We start from the raw sequence: 23,155 nt of genomic DNA on the forward strand, positions 1-23,155 counted from the left end.
TAGTGTTACAAAAACACAGCTATTTCACAACATGACGTTGTGTTGAGCAATCGTTCTGGTCTTTGTCTATCTATATCGAACGATAAAGTTGAAGGTCGGTCGTTTCAGGCAAGTCGCAAGGCCGCAGTAAAGGTCAAAGGTCGAACATTTTACCTCTATGAGAGAGAACACTTACATTTCTCGAGTTTATTGAGAAAAACCCTCTTTTAGAAACAATTGGATTTATGTCTTGCCCAGAGGTCTTTTACACGAAAATTCGAATTTAAGTCTAAATTATATATCGTAAGATTGCCAGATAATATTCCAATTTCTAAATTAAATAAAAAATACTCACTCACAGGCATGATAGAATGCAGGCATACCGATCTACTGGCATGAGTATTTTAGCTTTAACGCGCTTCGCAGACGGCGTTCTTTTTTGTTCGCTGAACTGTAAAATCCATATTAATCATGTACAACTTGTTAACTATATAACTATAAGATTTTAGAGCCCCGCGCGTAATAAGAGAAAGTCCAGTTCGCTGCGCACGTTGCTACGGTAAATGTACGGATGGGACAAACACGTCGTTATAGGGAGTAACTAGTTATATTAAGCAGGTGGGTAGATGTTTTGTGGATTTGTCGCAGGCGAAAACTAAAGAGGGTGTCGCGGTTCGTCTGTGGTGACGTACATTTGCCAAGTTCTTAAGACTTTGTCATGTATCGCGTGTCGCTAATCGACCGCAAAGATTTCTTAGTGGATTTCTACTTTATTAATAAAATATTAATTCATTGTATTATACTTATGCAGATTTAGAGGTGTAGAGAATGTCGAATGGCAAGTGTCCACCGCGGTACGCGCCACCGCGCCACCACGCCCGTCACCACGCCCGCCACCGCGCCACCACAAGTCTCACAAGTTCAAGGCTGTCTTCTCGGTCGTTACTCCTCGCTTTTTGCGCAATTGCGCACCTAGACGCTACGCTATATTTTGGCAGTTAGTTATATTTGCTCATAAACAACACCGATTCGTATTTGTACTTTGTATTATAAATCAAACAAGGGTTTTCTTATGTAAACTTTGCGTATTATATTAGTCCATAGGTGGTACTGTTGGATAAAGGTTTCGTCAAAACAGTAACATGGGCTACAAACGCCAAAGTTAGCAGCCGTATTAAGAATAGCAGTGAAATTACAATGAAGTTTAATTCATAGTAACGACCTGCTGCCTATCATCCGGATTCATGAACGTTTCCTGAGACATGCTATGCTGTCACACCCCAGAAAGGGGAGAAAATGAAAACAGATTTAAGAAATTATATATAGTTAAAGAACGTACAGAAAAAAGCTCCGAGCATATATAAACAAGATAGCAATAACAAATAGTAACAATGCCCCAGGCAATGTCAAAAATACGAACCCCTTATGGGAAAGTGGAATTACGTGAAACATGTTTATTGCTCCATTAGATACAGAAAAATAAAACCCACATCGTTTACAATTGGAGAGGATGTGGACTAAATATTTCTATATTTAGTTAATTATCTAATTATTGCCTGATCTCAGTCTAGGAACTTCCAGGAAAATATTTCTCAAATATATTAATATATTGCGCTACATGTCGAAGTATAAGAAATTATATTGAGATCGTCAAACAATGAGAATTATAAGAAAAACCACAATAATTAGAAAATTAACAATTCATTATAATAATAATAATAAACCACAGACTCAAATATCCCAAGGAAACCCTGTGCCGCGGGTGCCATGGACACACACATAGACAACCACAAATTACGCCCAAACTCACGAGAGAAATAAATGTAGGCCATACAAATATTTCTCCCGGCCCGGAAATCGAACCTGGGACCTCAGTCCGGCATGGTAACCGTTTGGCCATGGAGGCAGTTAAATTAATTAAATATTGTTCTCATTAAATTACATTATCATATATCATTCTCCGTGACGAAATTCACTCCACGACATTACCTAATTCACCCAGACCAGAATCTATTCAGAAAAGCCCTGCTCGGAATAGAACCTGGTGATAAAGATAGTGCCAACCGTTAGGCCACTAGGTTTTCAAAATTGGCTGATAAGGCCATGGAAAGTGGACTTGATACCGGATAATGTCTTTATGTTATTCATTTTCTTAAATCATATTTGTTCACTTGAAATTAACTTACTGCTTATTATTACCATCTTCCCAATTCCTCAGACGCGTAGATACATGACTACTTAATGTATAGCCATGACTCGGCGATTATTGTCGACGCTTCTTGGCCTCAGATCTTGGCACCGAATTAACAAATAATTCCAGGCTATTGCTTTTCTAAATTCATATGAAATACAAAGAATCACTTAGACGCGTGTTTCTTTATTTCTATGTATAAGAAAGCAGCGATGACACGTACAAATTAAAGTTGTCTAAAGTACATTCTCAAATGTACGTTAGTGTGGGTAGCTTGTGTTCTCTGGAATTACGCAAACATTAATAGACATACCATCGCGTCTGTTTCCAAATGGGGTAGACAGCGTCAACGTACTTGGACTAGCAAATACCTGGGGGCCAATCGCGCTAATTGTCAAAGGTAATACCAAAACTAAAACGTTGCCAATTGCTGTCGCGCTAAATATTTTAAGGTTTTAACCACCTGATCAGTGTTGCCAAGTTTGCGAATTTGTTACTAGATTAAGCGACCGTTTTAACATCAAAATCGACAAAAAATCGACTTTATTGGCGCCTATTTAATTGGGTACATTTTTTGATATGATTTTATAAGTGAATAAATGATTTTATTTTATCTAACTTTGTGAACGCGTTGTTCCACGTAGGTTTGTTATTTCAGGTGTATTAGTCATTTTATTTAGTAGCAGCAGTAGATTGTGAAAGACATTTCCAGAAAAATACTGTCACACAGTAAGCTTGTTGCGTTCCTCTTTTGAATGGTAAGAGTGCTGGTGAAAACACAGGCACATTAGATTTGTCAACCTTTACGCTCAGAGTGACGGTTCCAGTGACAGAGACCCTCCGATATTTGCGATTTAAGGCCCCGAGTGGCACTGCACCTGTTTATGGGTAGGCGTGTCGATAACGACGTGTTCCCGTCACTTGTTATCCTTAAAAAACAACACAAGAGAAAGATGTGTACAAGAATTAGCAATTACTTCTCTATGTTATTGTCTGTAGAAGAAAAGGTTTTTTTATTCTTTTCGTGATTTTAGTGGGAGATTATCATATTTACCTATTTCTGCCGCCAAGCAGCAATGTCAGCATTACTGTGTTCCAGTTTTGAAGTAACCAGATTTCAAGATTTGTTCGTCTCGTTGCTTGATATTATATAATAAAAAAATAATTCTCGTTCACCGGGTACAACTGATTGATAACATTCAATGAATGAATGGGTCAAGCTCGAGCGGCCCCTACCATTGAATGGCTTCAAACGGGCCGACAGGATAACAGACGGGGCGGACGAACGGCCCGACAAATTGTTTGTTTGTTTTACAAGACAATTGGCGCGAGACGACCACCCGCTGCCGCCATCGCGGTTAAATACTCAAACAAAAAACGGTTGGAATACAATTATGACTTGAAGGCATTTTAACTGGCGCCTTTATCTTAAAGGGCCGAGAACTAACTGTAGTTCTCAATTGTAAAGTTACCCTTTTGGGTTTTTGGACAATTACAATAACTCCGCGTAGGGTTTGGTAAATTTCACAGGTAAGCCAATTACACTTGAAGTCAATAACAAGTAGTAATGATGCCCCAGACAATGACACCAATTACGTGGTCTCAAATTATGAAATTCCCTGTGTTGTTTATTTTATAATACCTAGTGACGGGACGAACAAGTCATGCGCCTGATGGTAAGCGACACGCCTGTCCGTAATAGTTGCAGTGCCAGTCAGAGCGTTAGATCGCAAAGATCTGTGAGGCACTGCTGCTGCGCCCGTCACCCTGAGACTTCAAGTTAACAAGTCCCATGTGCTTGTAATTTCACCAGCACCCCTACCCTTCAAAATCGGAACGCAGTAATGATCACATTACTGCTTGGCGGCAGAAATAGATTAGGTGGTAGTGTTTCCGTGGATGAATTCTTTCACAATGCTGCTACAACATGACGTGGATAAGAAAGGTGTGAGTATGGAAACGACGGCTGATAGGGGAGAGTGGAAGAAAAATACATGTTGTACCGACCGAAGATACGTAAATCGATGCCTTACTTTCACAAACTCGTATCTTTTAAAGAGTGATTATTCAGGAGATCGCAGAAATGTTTAGTTTAACTTAACTTACCTATTTCTGCCCCCAAGCAACAATATGAGCGTTATTGCGTTCCGGTTTTGAAGGGTAAGGGTGCTGGAGAAAGTACAGGCACATGGAATTTGTCAACTTGAAGTGACAGTGCCCTCTCAGACATTTGTGATTTAAAGCTGAGTGCAACTGTTATAGACCGGCGTGTCGCTTACCATAAAGCGCACGACTTGTTCGTCACGAATTTTACTTCTAAAGCGGTAAGTGTCTATTGTCTATTTATATTGAATCATCTCATGACTCAATAATTTTTCTTAGCATTTCAAAACACAAACGCAAGTCAATAAGAAAATAATAACATGTAAAGTGAAAACGTGAAATAATTCAAATGACGCACAAGTCGATCGATATTCAAAGTTTTTGTTGGTTGTGTGTGGAAAAGAAACGACGTTTTATGTAAATCATTTAGTAGGTACTGCTACAATGTACTGCGCAAAAATGCTGAATGAACCGTATGAGTAAATTTTATTGACCAGTTTTATTTGAACTTTGACATATGATTTCATACCCTATGTATAATAAAGTCTCATGTGATCATACGTCAAAAGTTCTTTTATTACATGAAAGTCATAAATTTAATACAAATTATGTATGGAGTTGTATAACTCTCCTATTTAAACATAAAAAGTTTTCGACTCTTTTCATTAAAAAACTTCTTACATGAAAAGTTGTAACTGTACAGATGTGTGTTATTGTGTTGTAGATGTGTTAATCCAAGTGTGCGATTTTGTATTTGTTATAAATTTATTACATTGTGGAAAAAAGTTCTAATTAATGTAAAGTCATATAGATAACTACGCACACACTCATAACCCCGTACTTGGGAAAACCCTGTGTCGCAGTGACCATGGACACACATAAGTAGACAAGCACAAATTACACCCATACTCACGAGATAAATATATGTAGGCCATACAAATATTTCTCCCGGCCCGACAATCCAACCTCCACCTCTGCGTGGCACTCCAGCATGGTAACCGTTCGACTACGAAGGCAGTTAAATAATTTCCTACGGAGGTAGAGACGTGACGACATGACAGGATCAACCTATTCAGGTACCAGTATCTGCAAAGATTGATTGATCTATGACATATCGCACTACTAATACAATAGCGCATTGACTCAAAAAGTGAATTTATTCAGAATAGCCTGAAAACGAATTACTCAGTTCCCGTGAAAAATAATTAGAATTTATGTTAGGTTAAAATTTATTACACATCTAAACAACTCCTACTAGCCAATTAGAAGTATATTTAAAAATAAAAGTAATAAATAATTTCATATTTTTGAGTAACGACTCTTTTGTCCAGAAGTAGCTCACAAAACGTTTGTCTCATTCTGGGTTAAGTAGATGTATTTTAATGGTTTCTCACAATATTCTAACGACAGTTTTATTGACGTGTAGAAAAACAAATTTTACGTTCAGAAATGTTATAATCTTGAATTTAACATATTTTGAGTTACAACACTATTGTAATAGCAGTGCGATGTATTAAAGTAATATGTGTATAAAGTGTAGAACTCTGTAGAGCAAATTAAAATTATTATTATTATTAGATGCTGAAACCCGTGGTAGCGCGATGGTTTAATCTACCGCCTCTTGCTGCCGTGGGTTCAAATTATGTGCCAAATTTAATTTGAAATTTACTATGAACTTTTCAGTCAACGAAATCATCGTTTAGAAACCTGCACTTCGAACAAGGCTCACAACCCTCGGAAACAATGTCAAGTGTCCAACCCGCATCCCCCGCGATCCATGTCCAGCAGTAAGACGTATAAACGGTTGATGCTGATGATGCGATACTAAATTGAAATATGAAGATCGCTACGAAGGCAAGTGCATCGCCCTTGATTGCTGGATGATTTCTTGGATCCACCTTACAGCCGTGTTAATTATTTGGGGTACATTCAACCTTTTGTTCACCATTTTGAGGCCCCCACTTGTTATAAAGCATTAACCAAAATATTAGGAAAAACAAAGATCATCCTAATCTGGTCACATATCACATTTTTGGTGACACAGAGTGGTACTGTGGGCGTGAATCACAAGTTCAAAGTCCTCACTGCCAAGGTCGTCTCGAGACTTACACTACTGTCCAAATTTTACGACACGGAGACAAACGGATTTAGGAATAGAGGCCTTTTAAAGGGTTTCCTTCGTTGACTAAATAGTTATGACAATTTTGGTGTCCTTGATATGATGCGAATTGCGTAGGTATATATATGGGTATACGTCCGGTGGTTTTAATGCTTGGTATGTACACTGTCATGCCCTTGTTGTTTTACAAATGTGGAATTCACTTCTCAGTTTACTATACGTGATACACATTTTAAAAAAACCGTGGCAGCCTTACCCGAGGGCCAAGCGCCGCGACACTCGTGGCGCATTAGCTTATTGCTACAAGCGCCAGCGTCGAGCGTCTATTACAAATGTAATATGATTTAATTTACAAAAGACCACAAAATAGCGCTGCAACTTGGGTTTTTTGCGGGCGGCCAGAGCAATTATACGAGAAAGTTCCATAGTGTGCACCAAACAGTCGCGTCACGCATCCCATCTGCATTTGAAACAAATTATTTCGTTTATATTTGTTGTTCGGTTACTACTCATTCTAGTGTACTTAAAAAAATTGTCATGAAAATCTCTAATATCTTTATAATATGTGTTATGAAATTCACAGCATTGCATTCTTTCTCTATTTAAAGAGTGTCTCCTAGTCCCTAGTCGCAAATTAATTATTATTAATTTTAGGAAATAAAACTATTTTTCCGGATTCAAATCGCGTATATTTGTTTTTTCAAAGAAACCGACTTTTCGGGCCCTTTACAGGTCCCATAGTCAAATGGCATGAGTCAACCGTGTGTTATAATCGCGAAAATCTAAGAACTCGATATTATTAATGTCATGGAAAGAAAAGTACTACTTTCAAAACAATATTTTTGGATATTTTTGACAACGACATTTTGACGCGTGATAGCACTAAACTGAATTATTCGTCCCACCGCCAAAGGCGCTGTAAGCGAATTAACAAGCTGCGTGGGTTTGTTTTGACTTTTTAAAATTGACACTTTCAGCGAAATGACGTCAAACGTGGCGATGTTTTCGTGGCAAAGGTTTAATGGTTTGACGTCGATCGTCTTTTAAGCAACGGCTGTGGATTGGAATCCCGTCTCCTTTATTTATTTAATTTGAAATTTACCATGAGCTTATCGGTGAAGGAAAACAAACCTGTACGTCAGAGGTATTGGACTAGCGTGGCGGACAATGGTCTAACTAATCCTTCCCTGAAAGGAGGCCCCTACCCTAAAGTGGAACGTGTATATGGGTTGATGATGATCATCATACACATTTTAAATATCTTACGTAAAGTACGCGAAAACTTAGAGTTAAATATCAGTTTTAAATAGCAAAAGATAGAGCACAAAATTTTCTTTTAACTTATTTTAACATGTTCAATTTATCGGAACTTACCCTAACGATGCGTAGCTGATATATCTTAACTTCAAAAAAATATTTTCTCACTTAGCAGCGGTTTACTTAGCAGAGGGCAGATAGTTCATCCTGAATCTTATAGTGCGTGCCACATTTATTGGGATTCCGAAACAGTTTCGCATATCTGCGCCGGAAATCCGGTGACATCGGCCTTCATCCGCCGTCAGCCGCGCCTTCCGGATCTAGACGTTAACACTCTTTACATAGTTCTTTACACGCCCCCAGACCTAGATTCGATGAAAACAAACTACGTTCTTCGGGAGTTTGCTATCTTGAAACAATTTCTTTATTATTTATTACTTTCTTTATTACTGTCAATCAATTATTCGTCCCACAGCTATGCACGGTCTCCATAAAGACCAACGTAATATTACAGAAAAAAACTGTTTACGTAGACTGTTTATGTAGATGAGTTTTTATCTCTTCAGTTAAAGTAACCTTTTTTCTTTGACCTTTTCTTATCGACACGCCTGTCCATAACAGTTGCAGTGCCACTCAGAGCTTTAAATCGCAAAGATCTTAGGGGTATCTTAGTCTGCCACTGAGACATAAGTTGACAAGTCCCATGTACCTGTAATTGCACCAGCACCCTTACCCTTCTAAACCGGAACGTAGTAATGCTCATATTACTGCTTGGCGGCAGAAATAGGTAAAGTGCCAGTACTTCCCTGGATGAACACTTCCACAAAAAGCTCTACTGCTACTAAACATCTGTAAACTGACCTCACACAATAGATAATAATAATAACAACGCACACACTCATAGCCCCGCACTAGGGAAACCCTGTATTGCGGGTGCCAAGGACACACATAGAGAACCAAAAATTACACGAGAGAAATAAATGTACGTTATAAAAATATTTCTGTCGGCTCGGGAATCCAAACTGGGACCTCTGCGTGGCAGTCCGGCATGGTAACTGTTCGGCCACTGAGGCAGTAAATAGTAAAATTTTTGCTTCCTTTTATTTATTATATATTATATATATAAGAAATCTTTTTATAAGCGCCATGTTAGTTACCGAAGTTGTTATTTGGTACCTTTACCTTAGTTGTTATTAGGTTGTTGTTGTTAGGTACCTAGTTACCGAAAAGATTTTCATAGAAATGTTGTATAAAAAAATCTATCGGTTTTACTCGTTTTTAAAATATATAAGCAAAGGCCTAAAGCGATAAATCACGGGTTCAAATCTATTTAGTGAGCGGACGCCCAACTTTTCAATTACTCTTAGTTAATTTGAACGTTATATGTAACGGAATTAAGATTTGATATTAAATTAGATAATTAATTGTGCTTATTGGACTTGGCGAAGACGTGGATGCCGCTGCTATACCTTTAAAGCAATATATCTTGTGGTGTAGCATTTCGCAAACTGAGAATTCGGAAATTTGCTACATTGTTAAACGACTTCGAAAAAAGAGAAGGTTCGCAGTGCGACTTTTTTTTTTTATAATATCAAGTGCCGGGACGAACAAGTCGTTCGCCTGATGGTAAGCTACACGCCTGCCCATAACAGTTGCAATGCCACTCAGAGCTTTAAATCGCAAAGATCTGAGGGACACTGCCACTGCACCCGTCACCCTGAGACATAAGTTGACACACACAATAAACACAGTAATGCTGACATTATTGCATAGCGGCAGAAATAGGTAAGGTGGACAAACTCTTCCACAGGGAGCTCTACTGGTACTATGTGCATGCTACTCGATCATTCCAACATTTGTGAATCGATTTTTATCATTTTTTTTCGTTGGAACCACTACCGCATGAAGAGTGAAAGAGTGAGAATAGAAACTATGAAACAAATTCGAAATATGATAATTTCATACAGAGTTCTAAAAAAACCGACCTCAAACGTACGTGAAATTACGTCTATTTGCTAAGTTTTATTGAAATATCCCCTAGTTCGCCACTGTACGGGACTTGACACAGGAGCCAATAAAATTCGGTTCTTACTACTCGAAAGTATATTGAGGGAAAAACGCCTTGAATTGGAGAATAGCAAAATCAACCATTAGAATAATTGCTCCTTCAGTAAAATTTAGGCGCTATTTATAACAATGAATGTTCATGCGTGATCAGCCCTTAGAGGTGGATGATTTTCTTAAAAATGAAATGGGTCCACCATGGAGGTACTCTCTTTCCAACAAAAAAAGAATCGTGAAAATCGGTTCACAAATACCGGAGTTATCGCGTAACATATGTATAAAAAAAAACATGCTGTCGAATTGAGAACCTCCTCCTTTTTTTCAAGTCGGTTAAAAATTGAAGGATGGGAAAGATGTGTATGTGAGACCTAACGAGAGAGCGATAGGGCTCATTCTGGGACCTTGGAAAGCTAAAAACGATATTTTTACTTTTGTATTTAATCTACTTTTGTGTCATATTATACATATTTTATCTATGTTTTTAACCGATTTCTATAAATGTTACGCAATTATTCAGATATTTGTGAACCGATTTTGATGTTTTCTTTTCTTGGAAAGAGGGTACTTTAGCAGTGATTCCATTCAAATTTGAAAAAAATCCACCTCCAAGTGTGGCAAATTATGGGATGAATCCTAACCGGATTCATCCCATTGATATTTTTCATATTTTTTTTTGTGTAAACATTACATTACTTTGTTGTTGAAAGAATAGAATCGGTATCTAAAGGAAAGGACTTTATAACAAAAAGTATCGATACTTTTTCCGTGTCCCTTGTCATGACACTTATTGGTCGCTAGTTGATCTAAGCAATAGTCGTATAGAAGTCTGTCTACAACACAATAAAATATTGAATGGGCCCATTCGCTTTTGTCAGCTTATGTCAGCACGATGAATGAACATGTATTGAAGCAACTGATCATGACTCATACGACAATAAATATAATATAGTCGTTAATACCAAATGATTATGGATCAAAATTACGTTTGTTTACCTTCGGAAAATGTGTGACGTTCCCAACCCACATTTGACCAGCGTGGTGGATTATGGCCTAAACCCTCGCCAGAGAGAAGATCCATGCCGCAGCAGTGGGACGTATAAATGGATTAACGATAATGACACCTCATTCCTTTTTAAACAGATCTTTTTTCTAATGCCAAGTGACGGAACGAACAAGTCTTGGGCCTGGTTGTAAACGGCATTCCTGTTCACAACAGTGGCAGTGCCATTCAGAGCTTTAAACAGCAAAGACTGGAACTGCCACTGCGGCCGTCACCCTGAGACATAAGTTGACAAGTGCCATGTGCCTATAATTTCACCAGCACTCCTACCTTTCAAAACCGGAACGCAATAATGCTTGGCGGCATAAATAGCTAAGGTGGCAGTATGTATACGTTATAAAATCAAAAGTTTATAGACTGTACTCATGAGTAGTACCGCATATAAAGTATCGTAGTCATAAAAGTATCGATACCTTGAGGTTTCGATACTTTTGCCCTGCAGCTTTTCCCTACTTATAGGCAGAATAAAACACATGATTTTGTCTTTTTTTATTGATTTATGATTTTTAATTAAAACAAATAGTAAAAGAATTTGATTAATTCAATCAATCGTCATTTAACATAATTTGTGTTACTTAAATTTCCAATTTCCCACTCTTCCTCTGTACAATCGCTTAAAAACAAAAATCTATTTGGTGACGGGTCTGTTTCTCGTTTGTGATACTGTATTGCCTGCTTTTGATAACAAACGTTCTGAAGAAGGGACAAACTTCTTTGAAAGAGGCAAATGGTAGCATACAATATACAGCCAAGTAATCAATGATAAAGATTCTTATTTAAAAAATCGCTTCGTTATAATATATAGAATCGACGACTTGCGTTATAATATGAGGTGTCCTAAGTAGGAATTATTCGAAACGATACGATACTGGTCAAAAAGTACTAATACCTAAAAAGTTTCAAATGAGAAGTATCGAGTACAAAAATATCGGTATCGGAGGGAAAAGTACTCGATACCAAAAAGTATCGATACCTTTTCCGTGGCCCTCGATGACAGTACTTCCCTACTACTACTAGATGAAATCTTTCACAACGAGCTCTACTAGTACTAAAATACGTGACGTTTGGACACATAAATACAAAAACTTTTATATCACGAATAACACCAGCTTAATGGAATTAATCTCTACCAGTTCAATGACGCATTATATTATCTCACTCTACGACAATTACAAACTTATTTTGCACTTTGCGAGCTGTATATTGTATTCAAAACGCATTTGAACTTACGAAATGTAACAGAAAATATTTTTTTTCTTCTGCAATGTTACAGTTGCCGCTAAGTAAGTTTGCTATTGTTAATAATTGCTTTTCTTATTACGTTTCTCAGACGCAAAAATGTTTGTTATTATTACTGTGATTGAAAAGGCGTTATACCTCGTATAATATGGAGTACAAGTAGGTAGTTATAGGTACATTGATCCTTTTTTTGTAACAATTCTAGTTTATTGACACCGTTTCGTGTCTAGTAGTTTTATTGAATAATCGTTGGTTATAATTTCATTTGTCTCCGGGTATTTATTTATCAATTCATTTGATAGTTTAGTCTATTACAGTTATCTGTTTTTAAGTAGTTCAAGTAACGTTAATGTCATTATGTATATGGACACTATTTATGTCGTAACATAAAATCTATAGCTACAGAGGACGTAAGTGCTGGTTCCAAAACTAATGAAACTGCTAGAAATAGATGTTATTGGTCTCCTATCAGAACAGCGCAGTGGACTATACCCGTAATCTTCACTTGGAGGAGATTCTTGCTGAGCAGTTTTTTTAGACTACTAATTACTACGCAAATTATGTAGTCTTAAACTAGAGCATTGCCTCTGGTATGTGTACCAGAGCAACATAATTCACTCTCCGGGACACTACTTTCGAAACATTATTTTCCCATATTGGTTCTACCGGGAATCGAACCCGAAATCTTATCATATTCGTTCATCGTCTATAGTGAAAACCGTTTAGTCACCGAGGTCGCCAATAGCAGTGTAATAAGTATTGTACACGTTTACGTGGGACGATTAAAGTTATTAACTTAGTTCTTAGATTTTTTCATCACACTTGTTCGTAAACAGTATCATGACACGCAGGCAAAGTCGGCCGTAATATCCTAAATTATGCTCAATTAAATTAAAGGCGTTGGTGAATTTACAGGCACATGGCACTGTCTACTAATAATATCTCAGGTTGACGGGCGCAGTGGCAGTGCCCCTCAGGTCTTTGCGAATTAAAACTCTTAAGTTGCACTGTAACTGTTATGCGTAGACGTGTCATTTACCACCAGGCGCACGACTTGTTCATCCCGTCGCTTGATATCATTAAAAACTACACCTAGTATAAATAGGCGATATATAGTTTCTATGACGCTGCACGTTGAACCGTCGTCGAACAGTGCAAGGACTTTAGGCCAGAGGGGACGTGCGAAGTTCTACCCTCTTCCTCCGAAGAAGGTACCAGAAGCGTCGGCCACTAGAAGGCTGATGCTCTGGCGACACAGGGTTCGTATAAACTCGTACATTACAAAAATCCCCGTGCCCGAAACGCTTCCGCGGCCGCGTCTGTGTGGCCGGAGCATAAATGTACGGATGATATAGTCACGGTAACCAAAACTACCTGGATGCAAATGAGGAGACCTACACTCAGCAGTAGGTGACTAAAGGCTGAAGAAGAAGAAGATTGTATTGAAATAAGCTGGTACTTAATAAAAATAAAACAAATTTTCGCCACGCCGACTTTACGCCGGTCAATTAAAACAGCAGCGGCGCAGCGCACATGTCTAGTAGCAACACTTCTATCAGAACTTAATTTGAACTCTTTCCCAGCAGTTCCTTTGCGCTCCAGTTGTGAGATACTTCGATTTTGATGTCTAGGAATGGCATATTGAAGAATCTAGAACGACTAATGGATATTTTTTGTGTAGCGTTTTATTGTAGCCAATTACTGAGCTAATGGCTATATTTAGGAATACGTTTTAGTATTTCAATGCGTTGTAATATCTAGCTTTTATTATCATTGTGAAGAATCTCTTTTGTGAGAAATGATATGAAATTACTTTAACCTTTGGTTTTTTATTAACCAAAATACTGGGTGTAAACCCTTTTCCGTGAGAATAATTCACGTTAAAATAATTCAGAATAAAAAAAAAAATTTTACCCGTCTTTAAAAAAAGGGAGGAGGTTCTTAAGTCGAATTGTATTTTTTGTGTGTAGTTATCCCATTCGAAGAAAATTTGAAGAAAATGTTCCACCTGTAAGGGTGGCAAATTCGGGGATGAATCTGGTTTATTTCATTTCACCCTGGCAAATATATGCAATTCAACAAATTTTTGAGGTTGTTTTTTTTTTGTTATTATACAACTATAATTCCTATTGCCCTAGTGTTAGTATAATAACATATAATAATAATAATAACGCACACACTCAACATAACCCTGTGTCGCGGGTGCCATGGACACACACATAGACAACCACAAATGACACCCAAACTCACGAGAGAAATAAATGTAGGCCATACAAATAATTCTCCCGGCACGGAAATCGAACCTGGGACCTCTGCGTGGCAGTCAGGCATGGTAACCGTTCGGCCACAGAGGCAGTTAAAGTTTAGTATTTAATACTTAATATTCAACGTGCATGCAGATGGAGCAATGCTAGCTAGTGTTCTATTGCTGGTCTGCCCCGTCGAGGTGAAGAAAGAAATTATTTGATTACAAAAATAATAAAATGAAGTCGAATGTAAGGCTACATCTTGTTAATGTTTCAATGAATATGATTAAAAGACTAGTTGATTTCATTGCCTATGTGTTGATCTATGAAGTAGAAGATGTAGGTTGTATAATGGGAGTAAGTAAAAAGACGGAAAATAACTGAAATATTTTCAATAAGTAACGCCAATTTCACCATAAAAAAAAAACAATACGTTACCATAACTGACAGGACAAAATAAATAAAACAAAACAGAAAAAGAAAGCAAGAACTGTCGCGAATACACGTCTTAGAATCTTGAATAGACGATGTGATAATTTTGTGCCATCTCCTACCGTAGGTCGACTATCATTAGTGCTATCTGTATTTTAGACACTGCTGCACGGAACAAGGATCTTGTGGCTCAAGTTGAACCATGTCCGGATATTCTTGAGCCATGAAGTACGTGTTCTTCCAGGTAATCGTTTTCTCTGGATTTTTCCTTGCATAATTTGTCGGAGCAGGTCGCATGTATCATTACGCATTATATGACCAAAGTACTGTAGCTTGCGTTTTTTAAACTGTGATAGTGTTATAACTTTTAATCTTTTTGTTTCAGATTAATCGGCTCGCGACATAAACATCGTCTGTGAGTATTGCACATTTTCGTCAGACAACAACTTTGTCTGTTATTAAATTTATATGTATCTATGCTACGGTAATGATTGTTTCTACACTTCCCCACACATAATTGGAGCCCCCTTGCATTTTCAGTATTAAATACCTTAAGCTTAAAATAATGTGTGGTTGTTCAAAAACTATTATACAATTTTGAAATTGGAATAGTAAACGTTATTTCCATATGCCCTTGTATAAATTGGAATTTGTAAAACCGGGGAAAATAATGTCTGCAATGATAACATTAATAAATATTTCAAGGAAATAGTTCCATACAGAGGTTGTTTCTGCTTTCATAATTGCATTTAACACAAAACTGTTAAAAACATGCGCGCGTCTGAACCATCGCGAACGTTGTAAACATCCGATTAAAGTTCCGTTATAAAAGTTGTGAAAGCCGAAACGGAATCAGATGTGGAAAAGCATGCGGAACTTCCGCCTTTGCGGAAGCAGAAGTCTATTGCATCTTTGATAAAAATGCAAGATGGCTCGATTTATCTGTCGGGGATTATATATTTGCTTGTTACTCGAATTTTGCTCGCAATTACATTTTTCCGTAATACTTTTTAAAGTCGTTCTTGACAACTTTGTGTTTCTGTATATTGAAGCGTTTATTTCATAATAAATATCCTGTATTGTCAACTCGAGTGTTCATTGAAGAGTTTACGACCAATTAATTGATTTTATGTATGTTTTTTTCGTTGGTGTTGTTTTGGTATGTGTAGAGTGTTTAGTGGAGTGCGAACGCAGGTTACTACAAGTCTGTCAGTGGCTGTTATACTGTGTGAAATATTTGTTATGTATTGTGGGAATAGATTGGGGTAAGCCCGTTATCGAACATGCGTCCGCCTATATGAAATCGTACACGTAAATAGGCTGCGCATGCAGCGGAAATGTGAATGTTGAGATGGATTTGTGGAGTAACGAGAAAGGATAAGATAAGGAATGAGTACGTCACGGGAAGTTTGAAAGTGGCGCCAGAGACGAAACGGATGTGGAGCAATAGGTTAGCGTGGTATGGATATGCGGAGGGAAGAATGTCTTGTGACGATAAGAGAGTTAGTTATTAATGTGGAGGGATATAAGGGGAGACGAAGGAGAAAGAAAAGATGGATGGATTGTGTCAGAGATGACATTTTTTTATCATATCAAGTGACGGGACGAACGAGTCGTGCGTGATGGTAAGCTACACGCCTGTCTATAACAGTTGCAGACTTGCCACTCAGAGCTCTAAATCGCAAAGATCTGAGTCGGACTGCCACTGCGTCCGACACCCTGAGCCATAAGTTGACAAGTCCCATGTGCCTGTATTTTCACCAATAAGGAAATAGAAGGCTGGATTTTAGGAGGTTTATCGTTCCACACATTTTAGTAAACATCTTTAATCATATATTTTGAACTATTTTCAAACAGTTAATTATAATTTTAAAATAAGTAAACAGGTAAGGCGTCATAAAATACTTCATTATGGTTAGTTTACATTTAGTGAATTACCTAAACCTTTGTAGTACAATAAATGCACTATTGTATGTAGGCGAACTAGATAGTGTAACGAGCAGTGTGTGAAGAGCGTAGGTCGTAAAGTAACTTCCAATTGAATAAATTCTTTAAGGTGCACACGCGTTGAGCTGTCTGTTAAATGCTAAATAAACATATACATTTTAATGATACCAAGTACATATAGTATACCTTGTGGTAATTGTCACGCCAGTCCATTACAATCGCAGTGCCATTCAGAGCTATAAAACGCAAAGATCTGAGGGGCAATGCTACTGCGCCCGTCCCTTTGAGACTAAGTTGACAAGTCCCATGTGCCTGTAATTTCACTAGCACGCTTACTCTTCAAAACCGGAACACAGTAATTGTGACATTGCTTGGCGGCAGAAATAGGTAAGGTGGCGGTACCTCCCTGGATGAAATCTTTCACAAGGAGCTCTACTGCTGCTATAACATGACGTGGATAAGAAAGGTGTGAGTATGGAAGCGACGGCTGATAGGGGAGAGTGGAAGAAAAATACGTGTTGTGCTGACCCCACCTAGCGAGGGATAAGGACTGGAAGAAGAAGATACGTAACTCGATGCCTTACTTTCACAAACTCTTTTAAAGAGTGATTATTCAGGAGATTCTTATCAATGGTGTTAATTTGGGTGCAGTACTCTAAGAATACGTAAAATCTAGAGAAATGTGACGTGACATCAGCCTGCAAAATTTGTATATAATATACAATCATTGACTTACAATTATATGGACGTCGGGTCCGCGCTAAAAAGTGTCCGAACTGATAGGGCGTTAAAATCGTATACAGAGCGTCATTCACGCTTTAGTCTTAGTTTGTTCCACTGACAGCGAAGCAAGCAAAATTAGACAGTACTGCGATGATATTACAATTTAAATTCAACGTTTTAGCTTTTTCATATTCCTTTACATGTCACTACTTTTAAATAGGTTGACTTGGGACATTTTTTTCGTGGTTTTTGTATTAGACCCGTCGTCCATTTATTTGTAAGTCAATGTATACAATCCATTTTTTACATTTCAGTAACCTGGTTCTTTAAGATACGAGTTTGAGAAAGTAAGGCGACGAAATATGACGATGGTTTCCTTCAAAGAATTTTAATGATACCTGTAAGCTTAATCGGTGAGTTCAAAAAGCGATATGATTTTACGGTATCTTCACCATGAGATTACGTTGTCTAGCGAACTCGTAAAGTCAATTTTTCATACAAATGTTTTACGCGTCACTAGCTATTGATCGTCAATGAATTCTTGGTAGAGGGTTCGATTACAAGTTACAAGTTTATAAAGACATCAATCACTTTTTATCCGTGTTTTGATTAGAAATCGGATTATTTACCAAGCCTACAATGTAACGTTTATAGATCAAAACATAATAACGTACTTGACACTAAAAGCGTTCACGATAAAATTGACGGTTTGTAACATGTGTAAATAGATTATTTCTATTTCCTCATAACGACCGTGTTTAGAGATTAATTATAAAATTATTATTTCGAAAATGAAAAGTGATTCTTAGTTTATATAATTTTTTTATTATAGTGTACGTTTATGTTTTCGTTTCGTAATTGAGAAAAGGTCATTTTAATTTCAAATTAAGGCGAACTATTTCAACGCGAGCCTATATTTTAGGAGGTGAAGTGTGGTGGATCGGCCCTCGAGTTCAGCAACCTGCGCACTGAAAATTAATATAAATATAATCTCAGTACAGAGTATTTGCCAAGTTTTATTGAAATCCGTTAGCGCAAAGTGCGCGAAAACAGAATTTCATATGATCGGGTGAAGCACATCCTATTGTTTTTTTTTTTTTATTGCGACTCGGCAAAATGACCACCGCGCCTGATGGAAAGTGCGAATACAGTCCAGAGATGAGAGTAACGGATGGAAAACACAAATATCTTCACTCCGTCACTATCATTTTGCCGGTCTGGCCAAATGCTTCTTCACGCTACGTTTGAAGGACCCGATGTTATAGAGGGGAGGGAATACATGCGCCGGGAGTCGGTTCCACAATTTGATGGTTCGGCATAAAAACGAATTGCCAAACTTTTTAGTGCGGGACGGTATTGAACTGACCGTCCAACTGTGGCAACGCAGTCCGGCACGGGTGGTCCGCTGATGGAAAGGAGAGGAAGGGATAAGGTTGAATAACTCTTCAGAGCACTCACCGTGGTACAGGCGATAGAATACGCTAAGAGACGTTATATCTCTGCGAAGCTGTAACGACTCCGCATGCTCAGTTACATGAGGATCGTTGACAACACGGAAGGCGTAGCGCTGCAGTCCATCTAGGGCATCGAGCAAGTACTTGGCAGAGCCGTCCCAAAGGTTTTGTTAACAAATCAGCATTCTTTAGACAATATCCTTAGGTGTATCGTATATTTTTGTAAGAACGTTATTTAATAGTAAATACCTGAACCATTTGACATAGCAAAACAGTTTTTTCCGCTTCTGACTGTGCGCTGGTGACTTGCCTTAAATTTAAATTGTAACGAACCTTTCGAGCTGCCAAATAGTAGACACGGCGGCGGACCGGGCGTTTTGGTACCACTTTATCCACTTTTGTTCTGCAATGTGGTGTTTTTTTATTGCTATAATAAGTGCGCATTTGAGCTCCTCACCTGATGGCAAGTGGCGATGAGGTTGACAATAGAGCATGCATTCCTGTATAATGCCTATTCATTCACTCTTTCCTTGAAAAGGCACAAGTTATAGCGTTCAGAACAACCAGGAAATTTGGAAGTGTAACGCTTTCAGCGAATCCTAAATACATCCACAACTTAACTATGCGCAGCTTACATCTAGTCCTCGGACGATGGAAAGGGGAGGGCGGAATTATTTCACGTTAATTCCGTGCTCCAAAATATACCCATGGCATCAATTATAACTTCGGAATGTTGAACTTCGTTGTAATGACCATTAGATATGGTATTTCGGTAATCCTTTTTTTATTTATGTAATATGGTTATACAGCAGATAACAGATCCCATTTATATGAATATTTATTTAAGTCACAGTAATTAAGCAATATTAGATTTTTTTTTTTAGTGACAACAGTAAAAATTGTTTATATTAATGACTGGTCCCATTGGAAGCATCTCTCATCCGGTGTACTTTTATAGATTTCGATCGTCTTTCTCCTAAATACCTATCGTAATTATTTCATGTGATTTCTTTTTTTATAATATTACAATTAAATTTTTGTGTAGTCTCATAATCTCAGCACTCGGTAAATTATACTTTCGAAATGTTGAACTTCTTCAGATCAACGCATAATATTATCGGTTTACCATCTTACCTGAACTGAATATAAGCTCTACCTCGTATCAAACTCGTTCCATTAATGAGTTACATTCATAAATTAACTAGGTGATATGTTGGTTCTCCAACGAAGTACCGCAGTCTTCCTTTTCTATTTTCATACATTGCAAATTTTTCAATTCAATATTTTTCTCACAGAATTAACAAAGTGACCTTTGACCTCAATTATTCAATTCGAAATTCAAAGTTGAGGAATGACCGAGTAATGCCTTAAGTAGTTTGTGCAATTACTGTGGAAGCAAAGAAAACTTCCGTTCGCATCGAACGCTGCTATGCGAAAATGTAGAGAATATTCGCTTTTGAACGCTGAATAAGATTGCAGATTCGGCAATTAGTGACGAGAGGCACGCTATCATTAACATCTACATATTCCTTTATATATCTCACTATTTGGCACGGGCCTCTTTGATGATCAATTATAATCGTACATTATGTCTAATAGCCAATAATAATTATTAGCTCTATTGAGGGATACATAGTCTCTGAATTCCAATCATCTGGAGTAACAACGCCACATCTGCAAAATAACAACTTTTCAGGAGAGAGGTCTAAAGATTACGAATTAAATTAATCGATAATTTTATTTCACGTATACATATAATTTATTACATGTAATGCGTATAATTTTTTATTACTTTCATGTGATATAATTATACTTACTTTTTTTATCAAAAAAAAACTAACTTAAAAAGTTTGTGAAATTTCATCTACTTGCCAAGTTTTATTGAAAACTGTTAACGGAAAGTGGTTGAACTCCAATAAACCTGGTTTATCCCTTAATTAAAGGTGGAATATTTTGTTCAGATTTAAATGGGACCAAGACTGAGGTACCCTCTTTCCAACAACAAAAAAAAATCATTAAAATCGGTTCACAAATTCTGGCCGAAGTAATCGTATAACTTACAGACAAAAATACAGTCGATTTAAGAACCTCCTCCTTTTATCTAATTCAGTTAAAAACACTTTCGATGTACATTCTTTATACCAAGGATTTAAATTTAACATGTTATCGAAATTTTACTTACGAAATCAATTATTTGTAAATGACAAAGAACATTGCTTACAGAAAGTATGTAATTCGATAAAAACATCTTCAACAAGGACTTAATTCTATTTTTGGAACTTTTATCATACAAGACAAGTGGTTGGGTAAACATTTGTGATCTCTGGGTGCACTTTTTAGTTGGTCACGATCATGAACCCACTGATAGAAGCATGAACTATTATAATATATGATTATGAAATAGATTTTCTTGCGTGCTATTGGATTAACATTTTATATAATTCACGTCATTCTTTTGCCTTTTCGTGGCCTCGGTGAATGGGCATTTTTGTCACGCTCTACTGCTCGCCCATATCGTCACTTACCAGCAAGTAAGATTGTAGTTCAATGCTTGTAAGTTATAAAAAAATAAAATAAAAAAATCTTTACTATTAACGTTTTGTAGATATATGTGGAAACCATTCAAGTTTACTATCTAAGGCCAGTCCCAAAAAGACAGCTTTATTACCAAGGTAACAACTTTTCTCCATTTATTTCTATGATTGGACTAGTCGATTTTATATTAGGGAATTCAAATTTAACACTCTTTGTCTTCTTGGCATTGAGCAATAAATTGTTAGCATTAAACCTGTAAATTACCTTTCAGAGGGTGTCGTTGGGTTCTGGTGAAATTACGGGCACATGGGACTTGTCAACTTATGAGTCAGGGTGACAGACGCAGTGGCAGTGCTCCTGTGGCCTTTGCGATTTAAAGCTCTGAGTAGCACTGCAACTGTTATGGATAGACGTGTCGCTTACCACCAGACGCACGACTTGTTCATCCCGTCATTTGGTATTATAAAAAAAATTCAAAAATGGAAAACGTGTCAAGTAAAAAAATTACACTAAAATGTTTGAATAAATAATAGGGGTTAAAGTATGAAATTGCCGATTTGTACTGAAAATCTAAATTGTTTATTTTTTAAATTTTTAACAAATTTATTTAATCAAAATAGTTGCCATTATTATCTATACATTGCTGCCATCTAATGGGAAGGTTATTAATGCCTTTGCGATAGAACTCCGACGATCTAGACTGCACAAACTGTGTGAAAGCATTTTGTACTGCCTCCTGGGAAGAAAACTTCTTGTCACGTAGATAATTGTCCAAATCACGAAAAAAATGGTAGTCCGTTGGAGCAAGGTCTGGTGAATACGGAGGATGACGAATGGTTTCTAACTGCAGTTCCTGAAGGGTCAAAATGGTTTCTCGTGCTGTGTGAGGTCTCGCGTTGTCGTGGAGCAATAATGGTGAAGATCGATTCATGAGTCGGGGCTGTTTTACTGCTAGTTTTGTCAACATGGTTCGGAGTTCGGCACAATAGACATCTGCCGTTATTGCTTGACCAGATCGGAGAAAACTATAGTGAATAACACCATGCTGAGACCACCAAACAGTTACCATTACCTTTTTATTGGTAAGTTTTGCTTTAGGACACTGTTGTGGCATTTGACCTGGGGTCAGCCATTGCATTTTTCTTTTCCGGTTATCATAAAGAATCCACTTTTCATCACATGTTACAATTCGATCCAATATTCCTTCATTTCTGTACCGGTTCAACAAGGCAACACAAGTTTCAACACGCGTTTCTTTCTGCAGATCAGTCAAATCATGAGGCACCCATTTTTCGTATTTTTTTATTTTATTGATTTGACGCAAGTTAGTCAATATTGTGGGTAAGGTAACGTTAAACCATGCCGCTAATTCCTGGGTAGTTTGACTAGGATCGGCTTCCACTATCTCTCTTAATTCATCGTTATTCACCTGTGTGGGCGGTCTTCCTCGTGGCTCGTTCTTTAAGTCGAAATTTCCATCACGAAAGCGTTTAAACCAAAATCGCACGGTGCGTTCATTAGTAGACCCCTCTCCAAACGCAGCATTGATATTGCGGGCTGTTTCTGCCGCGTTAGTTCCGCGTCGGAACTCGTATTCAAAAATCACTCGAATTTTCGCAGTAGATATCCATCTTTCTTGTCTAAATTGAATAACAAAAACAATTGAAAGTCGATATTCAAATGTTTCAAATTTAAAAAAAAAATCACAGAAACCATTTGAAAAAAGTTTCATTCGAAAACCTCAAACCATGAAGATTCTATGAAAATTCAAAGAACCTATTGCAATAAAACGGCAATTTCATACTT

At 37.4% G+C, this 23,155-nt stretch overlaps 1 long non-coding RNA gene across 1 annotated transcript in view; it reads left to right on the forward strand.

The window, feature by feature from the left end:
* LOC113234143 overlaps positions 1 to 23,155 on the forward strand; it is a 126,180-nt gene that overhangs the window by 49,497 nt on the left and 53,528 nt on the right. Inside the window, exon 2 of the long non-coding RNA XR_003310771.1 lies at positions 15,076 to 15,105. This is a non-coding gene — a long non-coding RNA (uncharacterized LOC113234143). The remainder of the gene's footprint in view (positions 1 to 15,075; positions 15,106 to 23,155) is intronic.

This window comes from Hyposmocoma kahamanoa, unplaced genomic scaffold (assembly GCF_003589595.1).
Source record: "Hyposmocoma kahamanoa isolate Upper Pololo Valley unplaced genomic scaffold, ASM358959v1 81, whole genome shotgun sequence".
In the NCBI taxonomy this organism is placed as follows: domain Eukaryota; kingdom Metazoa; phylum Arthropoda; class Insecta; order Lepidoptera; family Cosmopterigidae; genus Hyposmocoma; species Hyposmocoma kahamanoa.